The sequence below is a fragment of the Patagioenas fasciata genome, chromosome 3, assembly GCF_037038585.1.
Source record: "Patagioenas fasciata isolate bPatFas1 chromosome 3, bPatFas1.hap1, whole genome shotgun sequence".
In the NCBI taxonomy this organism is placed as follows: domain Eukaryota; kingdom Metazoa; phylum Chordata; class Aves; order Columbiformes; family Columbidae; genus Patagioenas; species Patagioenas fasciata.
The window spans coordinates 44,032,527-44,043,004 of NC_092522.1; the positions used below are offsets into that span (position 1 = coordinate 44,032,527).

Consider the following 10,478-nt stretch of genomic DNA (forward strand, 5'->3'; position numbering starts at 1 on the left):
TATGAATGAACAATTTCCAACTTTTACCACATGGAAAGACCCCTCTGCAATCTGTTGCAAATGCAGATCGGAGATTGATCAGTTATTGCTCCAGCACTCTCAGGGATTAAAGCTCCCATTGCAGCTCTGTGGATCCTCCTCTGTCTCCAACTGAGTTTCTGAAGATAAAAAACCGCATAAAGGAGGAGTTTTGAAGAGCCACTGTCACTGAAGCAGTGCAGTGTAGGCCTGTGGAACCACCTTAACAGTGACCTATTTCTAGAAGCTCTTGTGTGATTGACAGTTGCTCATCACCTCCTCACAGGTTTTGCTGCCCTTGGCCTGGCCAAAAAGATTTAACACAGCAGAAATAAACAGCCTCTTTTTCTTTGTTTTTTTTTTTTTTTTTTTTTCCCACCAGAAAATGGGATTATAGGGATTTATTACTATTAAATTCTGGTGAGCAAGAGAGATTTTTGTATTATACAGTTTCTCTTCCCTTCCTCTCTGGGCTGCTTGTTCTGATTTTTTTTTTTTTTTCCTATTAGTAGTAAAGGAAGTTCTGCTTGATGAAAAGATGATCCTGATGTGCTTTGCAGAGAATTCAAGTCAAAGTAAATCTGATAATCTGGCTATCAAATCCCTAATATTAACATTACAATTGAGCAAATAAAAAGTTTTCTATGGCCTACACAAATCTGGATTAGACTGATTTCTCTGGTCCTTATCCATAATAGGATTATTCAAAAAATTGCTGCTCATGCCCAGTTAACCAGGACATTCCAGTTCTGAATATCCCTGCATTGAAAAGAATTTCAACATCTTGAGAGCTGTTTGAACACCACTTTACGGTCGTTTCAGTGCCCTCACAATCTTTCCGGGCTCTGCATTCTTTTTTTTAAAGCACTATAACAATTTTGGATCACCTCATTGCAAAGAAGTGAGTACACACTGACTATACAACTCTATACGTAAAGGCAGTTAAAGGACACCAATGTGCTTCGTGGGTGGAGTGCAGCACCATGGACTATTTAAGATGTGGACACACACAGCTTCTCCGTAGCAGAGTCCCTTTCAGGAGGCAGATATTCAATAGCAAGGAATATCAAACAGTGGTGAAGCACAGTAGCTGCAGGATGAATGCACAACAAAGTGCTGCAGCGCACAGTACGTCAGCAAATTTCCAATCTCTGTTATGCTGGAGTTAAAGGAGTTTGACGCTATTTTCACAAATAACTGGGTCTGTATCTTCCTCAACATGGTCTGTTTTTACCTAGGTCTGCAATAATAATTATTGTGTTTTGTAATGGAAGGAACTTATGACTAAAGGCAAACCTGTTTTAAAAGATTCATGAGAACTTTCCTGGGCTGATTTTCCTTGTGTTATTTTAAACCATAGCTTAGCATAAGACAGATTAATCTTTTTTTTTTTTTTTTTATTAAGAAGCAGTTTTCTGAAGAACAGAACAAGATCACATATTTTCATTTGAGTTTTTAAAGAGCTCTTTGTAAAAGTAGAATCCAAAATAAATCAATTCTTGTCTGCAGGATAGAGATGGATGTAACTTAATTTTGCACTCCTCAAATTCTGGATGTGTCTGCCAGCTGTGTGGTGGTCCTGGAAGCCTTTAGTGAAGTCAGAAAAGTGGCTCCTCTTGTCAAGAATGTTTAACATTCTGGAATTATTTAACAAGCCAAGAATTCCTGTACTCTGCATAGTGAATCTCTGCATCACAAACCTGAGTCAAATATTGACAGCTGAGAGTGCATTTGCCAGGCTGACCTCTACACTTATACATGAAATTGAATTAATTAGTTATTTTTTTGTTCCTAGACTTAGTAAACAAATGACACAGGCATCTCAAGAAGCTGAAGAACCCACTGGTCTTGATTTCATTCACATAGAAAAACAACAGAAGCCACAAGGGAGACCCTCACAGTAAGGTGGGCAGCTTCTGGGACATGCCACCCTCTCCTGAAGAAGGTCAGTAAAGGTTGCTCGAGCAAGGAGAGTGCCAAGCCCATTACACACCCTCTCCTGTATCTGCTACCACTCGACCAAAAAAATTCTGGACTTGTACTGTTTCATGATGAGCCTGAGATCAATCATGAGCATCCAGGGCTTTCCTGTCTTTGTCATCTGGTGTGTGAGGCGAATCTTCTTATGGAGTTGACCACAACAGTAATGGAAATGGCATGCTATGATAGAAAAAAACAAAGGTGGGTAACTGTGAGCCTTTCTTATTTGACACCTTTAATCTGTTTGCAGGTTGTTTCTTTGAGATACATTTGCAGCAACTCAGGCTCTGTTATTTTCTTGTAATTTGCCATCCTTATTTCACACTGCCTGTCTGGTTGCTGGCAGCCTCTCTAGTCAGTCACTTCTAAGAAAGCCCATAACAGGATAACTGCTTCACCTGTGAGTTCAAACCATTTCCTCGGTCACTGCATCCATTACATAGGTACAGTCAGAGACACACCACCCCACTGACACCACACAAGAAGCAAAAACAATATTTCAGCTTGACACTTTGTGCCTTGCCTTATTCCCTAATTTTCGGTGTTTTCCAGGGGAACATCAGTAAGAATTAATACATGTCAGCTGTGCTGAGCAATATAATTAAATGCTCATGTTGAGAAGCTAACCCTTTGCTGCAAAATGCCATTTGGTACTTCTCTCGAATTCGAGATTTGTCATGCTCTCAGCAACATGTATTATTATTTACATCAAAACGTGAATCGATGACCTGTAACTGAGCTTTCAAAAGTTACGTATATGAAAAGGATAGGCTAGCACATTTGACTGTTTCCAGAAGTGTGAGTTACCTAAGCAGTGGTAAACAATAGCAATTAGAAATGACCAAGCAGAACTAATTTACATTAGCTTGAGATAGCTTTAATAAACTGCCATAAATAACTGATTTGTGCTATGTAATATCAGCAGTGGAACATATGAAGAGATTGTGCATTAAGTACTTAAATAGTGACATTATTCTAATTTCTACAGCCAGATGCTTACAAGCACTGAACAGCAACAACAGCTCTTCCTGATTTTGGTGCAGCTGTGGAGATCCAGCTCCTGGGAACAACCAGCTAGTGAGGACTGAAACAAGTCTGACTGGCTTGAGGAAAACAGCTGTGACAAAGGCCCGGCTTGGCCATGGCCAGGAGGAAGGCCAGCCATCGCAAGCCAGGCAACGTAGCAGAACTCCCGGTGCTGCAGGTTGCCGTGCTTTTGTGAGAAGTGAAGGGGGGAGGAATTTGAACTAGAAGGTCTTGAAAAAAATCTGCACACAGGCAGGATGCTTACTATCCATGAAATGTAAAGGTAAAAGAAGTAAACCAAGCAACATCTCCAACCTTGAGACTGAGAGAAGTACCAGCTTTTCCTGCTCTTTTTCTTGCTCTGCCTCCACCATTTTCTTTTTAGACCCAATTGAACTTGAAGTGCTGGTATTTCTTTCACATTTCAGCACAACTATAATCATCCTAGATACGCTGTGGCTTGTTCAGGAGGACTTTCTGATCTTAATGGTCTGAGAATGTCCTTCAGGATACTGTTTTATATGAGAAGATGAGAGTATTGTATCAGTCTTCTAGTCTGGCTTTCCTTCACCTGGAAGGGGCTCCTTTGTCAGAGAAATGAAACCGAGACAGTTATATCTTACTCCTATTTGGTACTAAATGTTATTATCTTGATATCAGTGGCCTTTGATTCCTGCTGTTCACATTTGCACTTCAGAACAATGTGAAATAAGTTCACTATCTAATTTGGGGTGTTGTCATCTACAGGGTGCTTTATTCTTTGTCTCATCTGTCTCATGACACTTTGCTGAACTTGGAGAAAATAGTCTGATAAAGTGGTTTATAAGAAAGCTATGGGTTTTTGGGGGTATAACTCCTTAGATATTTTCCATCATACCACAGAAGGATTAAATCTGCTTTTGTAACATTTGCAGTTGTCATGCACGTTTGAGAAATGGCAGGCAGAGAGGATAACGTGATAGTTGATCTGTAGGGAATTAAGCTTGAGGCCATGAGAAACAGCCCTTAGGATTTCAGCATTAGTCATGGAGTACAGTTAATGATATCAAATTAAAGTTGAAACTACAACATGGCTTTTCTCAAATGGCATTAAACCCACCTCCTGATTTGCAGTTCAATATGAAATAGCTCCTGCTAAATTTCAACTCTCCCATCTCAACTGCACAACCAAATATAGCAATTCAGACAGAGATAGTTAATGGTGAGGTTATGTAAATGGATGACATGAAAAATAACTTTTGGCTGTGGCTTCAAATTTTGGCTGTGGTATTCCTTTGGATATGCAAGGTAAACTGGCAAAAACATTCATTTACTTTGCTTTGTATTCAGTCCTACTTCCCGTATGCACTGTGAATTTCTACCAGTTTCTTCAGATTTATGCAAATCTGAATCAATCTCTTGAGGAATGGGGAACCTCTCTCATCTTTCATCCAGTTTCTTTTTATGTTCTGTATAGCTATTTGCCTCATCTTTATGATTTTTTTCATTAACAGGAGGAATTTGTAATGAAACACTTAAAACAATTAGATAACATTTTGCAAGCAACTTCTTGAAAGCAACTCCCTACATCTTTGCCAATGAACTTTGATGATAATTCGTGATGTGAGCTAGGATTGCAAACCACATATATGTATATATTTCTTGTGCTAAGGAAGGAACCCACACATCTGCTAGCTGTGAAAAGAAATTGGACATATCAAACTCATTTCACACGTGACTGGCATCCAGAGAAGAAATGAGTTTGCCACGTTTCTGAGTTAGTGGTTTAAAGATTTAGGTTTTTATTCTATAGACATTTGAAATAAGGCAGATGTGGTTAAGTGAAAACATGTGAGATCATGTCTAAAATCATTATTTCAGATATGATGTGAAATAATAATGTTGGATTTTTCAGATCGGAAAAACCTGCAATTTTTGAATTTCCTTTCTCCTTTTTTTTGTTTCCCTTTAACTCCTGCTCATCTCTGGAGACTATACTGAGACATAAAGCTGAAGTACAAAGTGATAAGAAAGATTTGTATTATGTTGATTTACCTTCTAATACTTAAACCAGAGGTTTGCACTGCCCTGTTTCAGCTGTTTACCCTTCGGTGATACTCACTCCATTACAAGGCATATGGGTAATTAGAACTGCTGAAAATCAGGTTGTTTATTCTAGATTGAGTTCCTGCACTACACTTTGTCAAAACAAAATGTTACCCCTGTCAGCCCACGTTCATACTGAGCTTTTTCTAAACATTCGTAAGGTTATCCTGGCTATTTACCATGTACAGACTTTGAGACAATTGCTGATGTGACTCTTGGCGTGGATACTTGGCCATCTCTGGCTTCTCCATCATCCTCAGCCCAGCAAGAGGGGAAACCTTGGAAAAGAAGAGCACATGCTCAGGTTTTTCATTCTCTATACCATCTACTACCACTGTTCAACACCGATTTCTTCTAGGAACTTTTCTGTCTCAACTCCACATAACTCTTCTGCTCACCTTCTACACATCACCAGATGGCAAACTAAAGTGCTATTGTCTTGGGAAGGAATAAACAGATCAGACCAGATTATTAATACATGTATATTGATGAAAGTGTTTCTAAACTTATTTTCCTTGGCACATGAACATATCCAGAACTCAAATTACAGCTAAAATGAGGGAGTCAACAGACCGCTGTGGTAGTGGGCAGGTCTCTGTCCCCTCCACTATGTGCATGTCACTGGCGCAGGCTCTTGTTTTCACCAAAAAGCTCAAAATAGCCAGCACACAAGTCTTACACACATAATATGTGCCAGCTATGCCACTGAATGAGCACCTGGGAGGTGCTGAAATAGCACGTTGTTGAGGGAAATAGAAGAGCACACGTAAACTACATAAGACTGTGGAGGTTTTATGATTCTGCACTAATACTTGTTCCCTTCTCCCCATCTCTATCTTTTTCTCTTTCTTTCTCTCAGGAAAGCTACACCTGTCAACCTTCAAATCAGCCAGTGTGTTACACATGCCATCCAGCTGTGCAGCAGATGGCTGAACTGTGCTTTGTCCTACATACATTCACGCAGAATTATTTATAAATATCAAATGTGATATAGTGAGTGACTCAGCCCAGTTTTGCAATTGGTAGCTGGATTGTTCTGGGCTTTTAGAAACCATAAAATTGCCTTGCTTGACTCAAATAGACATCACACTTCTTAAAAAGAGGACTTGCATTTAAGAACCGTTGAAGCTGCTGTTTGTGTAGCAATATGCAGTGAAACTGAGGTGGTGTCTCCTTCAGTCACTGGTCCATCATTGGGTCTGAGTCCTAGCAAAAGACCTGTCTGAGGCCGTGAGCTCTGGCTGGCTCTTAGCTCTAGACCATCATAGAGCAGAGAGAGAGGATTTCATGCTGATCTTGACTTTCACGGCCCTACAAGAAGTCGTGGTGTGCCACATAGGTGATAAAGAGAATGCTACCACCACCATTTCTCCCTATTTTTCCACTTATGGCTCTGGAAGAAATGAATTTCTGTGTCTGTCTGTAAAGCTGTATATCCTGACTGAAGGATGCAGATGAGAGACTGAAGTATTCAGACTAGAGACTGAATCAGTACCCTTTAAGTGCTCTGGGTCATCCTTGGGAAGGGAACACTGGCCCTCTGTAGACTGCAAATATATTTCTGTATTTTCACTGCTAAACATCCTTTGGTTAGAAACTTCAACTCAGAAGATGAAACATTATTTCTTCTTCTTTTAGGAATGTTGTAGCCACAAAAGCTTTTGAGAGAGTATTTTTGCTTCTGATCTACTGGCTATCTAACCGCAGGCTTAGAACTGACATCACCTGTCATCCCAAACAGCACTTGCACCTTTTTTTTTGAAGTTTGATAGTACTGACTGAGAAATGATAGCAAAAGGCAGCAGACAAACCAGGCAAGTCTGGCCCATCAGGTTTGTCATAGAGATGCATCAATTCATCTGGTCCATTTTTACAAGCTACATATATATATTTTTTTAGAATGACTTTGGGATTTTCAAATTCTCTTGCTGGTTGCACTGGATACATGACTGAAAGTACAAAGTATTTACAAACATGGGATTATTTATTGTATTCAATGCTAAATTTTGGTTGTGGGGAAAACTGGCATATTGAACGGAGCTGGTCAGTGCACTACCCTCTGGAATCAACAGTCTTAGCCTGCAAACTGTTTAGGATTGGCATCTGATGTAATTTTGATTTCTGAAATCAATAACCATGACTTAATGGGAGCATGAATAATTGCTGGGTCTATTTTAAAAAAGGTAGCTATACAGTTCTATGGTGACATTTTTAAAAATGACAAGGCTAAATTACATTCAGGTATTAGCTGTGTAGCACATCCTGCAAAATGGAGTCTTTGGATGCCAAAATTAGAGCCACTAGCCACTAGCCTCTTTAAAAAATTTATGCCAGTAGAAATGGCTATCATGGTCACTACTCTACACATCTTTTGTCTAGAACATGACTTTGACACTAGCCTAGATGAAGGACTTTATTCTTTAGACAAAATAGCATCTAGAATGACAACTGCATTGTTGCGATGATAGTGGCCACTTCTATTACCAGAACTGACTGAACATTTTTCTCTGTTTATTGTTTTTCCTGTTAATTGTCCGTTTCTCTTTTGAGTTCCTCAAGTACTTTCCAACTTGGATCAGCTCTTCTGATCTTGTTCTACTTTTTTAGCAGCTGAGTAATTTCAATTAAAAAAAAAAAGTTAGAATGCTGGTTGTCTTCGTGTTTTGAACTGATTGATAACAGCTGATTCCTTGTCTTGACCTTTGTTCATGCTTACGCGTACCCTATGAATGACTTTTAGCTAAGTCCTCCATTGGTAGATAGTTCTGTTGTTTTGTCATCCCAGTTCTGATGTGTGTTACCTGTCTTTTACAGGTATGTACCTTGGACTACTGTTTTCTAGCTCTTTTGTGATCACCATCAGAAACCTCCATTCAGCAATTCTTGGGAGTAATTCATCTTAATATAGAGAGTAAACTGACAGGTGTCTATTTTTAAAAATAGATAGTCAGATATATATGCGTATTTAGCATTTATATAACCCATATATAACTACTTTAAGAAATGTTTTATTTAAAAAAAAGCCTCATGTAAGTCATAAAATGCAAGGTCTTCTGTCAGCTTCCTTGTATCTTTTCACTATCTTCCAGGTATGGTTGTAATGCGGATGATCATACTGCTCTGCTGGATGATCACCTCTTGCTAATATTTAGAGTAAGAGCCTTTTCAGAATAAAAAGTTAAACTCACTTTCCTCATCTGCTTTTCCTGCACCAATTTCCTGGCAATTGGACATTCTCAAATATAGATGAACCTCTTTATAAACTAATCAATCTGTTCTAACTGCAGACAGGAAAAAGAGAAAAAGAGGGAAGTACTGTTAATGTCTGGTATGGAGTCTTGAATACCTGGGAGGTTCTTGGGCAACCATAAATGAGGATTTTCTAAGAATGTTGGTAGTAAATATAACTTGAGATGCTGGAGAAAGCAGCTACAAAGTTGTCCATTGCACGCTAAGCATTGTTTCAAAACAAACACATAGTTTTATATGGAAACTCATGATTGCAGAGTCCAAAGCCTTTCCTGCACCACAAAGTAAAAACCTGAAAACACAAACCTCTTCCAAACTGAAGTGGGTTTATGTGGCGAGAGTCAGTGATTTCTGTTTCAGATTAAATGGTAGAAAGAATGAGTTTGGTTTTCAGGATCATCTGCATTGTCACTAGATGGCACATTGGTCTAAAGTTTCAGAACCATTGCTGCAGTGTTGCTCACAGTCAAAGCAACTCCATGGACAAACAGCAAGTTATAGGTGGGAAACAACTCGTAATTATGTATGTAACTGCTCTCTGTGTGCATGTGTCTGTGTACAAGTCCCAGTATGGTATATGGGAATACAGTTGTATGGATGCTTTTTCTGAGATTGTTGCTCTGTGTTTAATACACTACATTAAATACAGACATCTGATGTTTAGGTACTGGTACCCGAGATTGGGATGGGGAGAGAAAAAAATCAAGACATCTGTCCAGCTACCACCTGTACCTAGTGGTCTGTTTTGTGCTAGAAGCAGGTGAATGTCAGGCCAGACTTAAAAATCAGTGCCTCCTTGAGGCAGCTTTTGTTATCTAGGATCTCATATTTAAAAGAACATGCAAAGGATCTTAGGAACTCTACTTGTAAATTACTAAAATAGGTGGCCTGTGAAGAAGAGATAACAAGGACTTTTATATTAGTTTGCAGATAGGGAGGTGTAGGCTCCCTCCAGTAGCTCAATAAAGTGCTTTCAGATGTTATTTTAGATGTCTGTTTCTGAAATTTGAAAAAGGGGAATGAATCAGAGCCCAACACACTGTATTGTACGTTGTCTTTATTTTAAGCCACAAATAAGTACCTCATATTCTTAACTACTGCCCTTTCCTTCTATACCCCTCAACCCCCCTCATTCTTTATGAAGAAATCATTTGACAACTTTGAGAAGGCTCCTGCAGCTTAGTGGAATGGGTAACTTAAGCAACAATTTCTGCAATGCACTGTGACTAGCAGCAAATTTCAGGGATTTTTTTTCTCATTTGTGGAAAACACTTTCTTTTCCAACAATTTCCTGTGCAGTCACATTATTTTTCAACATTTTTATGCCTTCTTGAGGAAGACACAATGCAGGGATTACTTTGCATGCTGTCTTTAGCTCACGACTATCTTTCTCTTTACCTGTTTTCTGCTGTGGTTTACCCTGCGAGACTGGTATTCATGTACGGAGAAAAGGCTCGGGTTTGGGATTTGAGACTGCCGGGAGCTTTCATTATCAAAAGTAATTTCAAGTTCTGGATTCTCAAAAGAAGGCAGAAGGCTAATAAATGCTAAATACACAGGGCTGAGATCTATCTGTAGAGAAGGTGCTGCGTTTCTTGTATTCATTGCATGAGTATTCAATTTGCCTTAACTCTTCTCAACTCACTGGAAAAAGCTAGGCAGGTTTGGAAGATTACTGAAATACAGTAATAATTTTTAGTCTTGGTAAGGCTGTTTCATAATGATGCAGGAAATCCAAGAGAGAATCAGCACATCAGCTTCATTTAGAATTCTGCTGTGCAGTAAAGCTGATCCTAAACTTAGATGAATTAAGTGGCTTTCTATTTCCCCCATTATTTTGTTTTGTTTCTGTATTATGCATTGCTACTCATTAAGTATTTTTGTCCTGAGATATGGCACTGGCCATTTATAATAGCATTTATTAAATGGAAATTCAGATTCATTTAAAATCCAGGGAAAAGGCAATTAATTCAACAACTGTTTGTTTTTCTTTCACATTACACAAATTGTTTTTTGTGAAATGTCTTTACAGTTGGTGCAATTTGAAAATTACTGGTGCATCTTCGCAATTGGGTGCATTCTTCTCTTAGAGCTGATTCCCAGTTCTGAAATATTATTAG

General features: G+C 38.9%; 1 long non-coding RNA gene across 1 annotated transcript; it reads left to right on the plus strand.

Annotated features, from left to right (window-relative positions):
• Positions 1 to 1,825: 1,825 nt before the first annotated feature.
• LOC139827713 (uncharacterized) lies at positions 1,826 to 4,943 on the plus strand. Its single transcript, XR_011738631.1, has 2 exons — positions 1,826 to 2,199; positions 2,987 to 4,943. It is a non-coding gene; the product is annotated as an uncharacterized lncRNA (long non-coding RNA).
• The last annotated feature ends 5,535 nt before the right edge of the window (positions 4,944 to 10,478 follow it).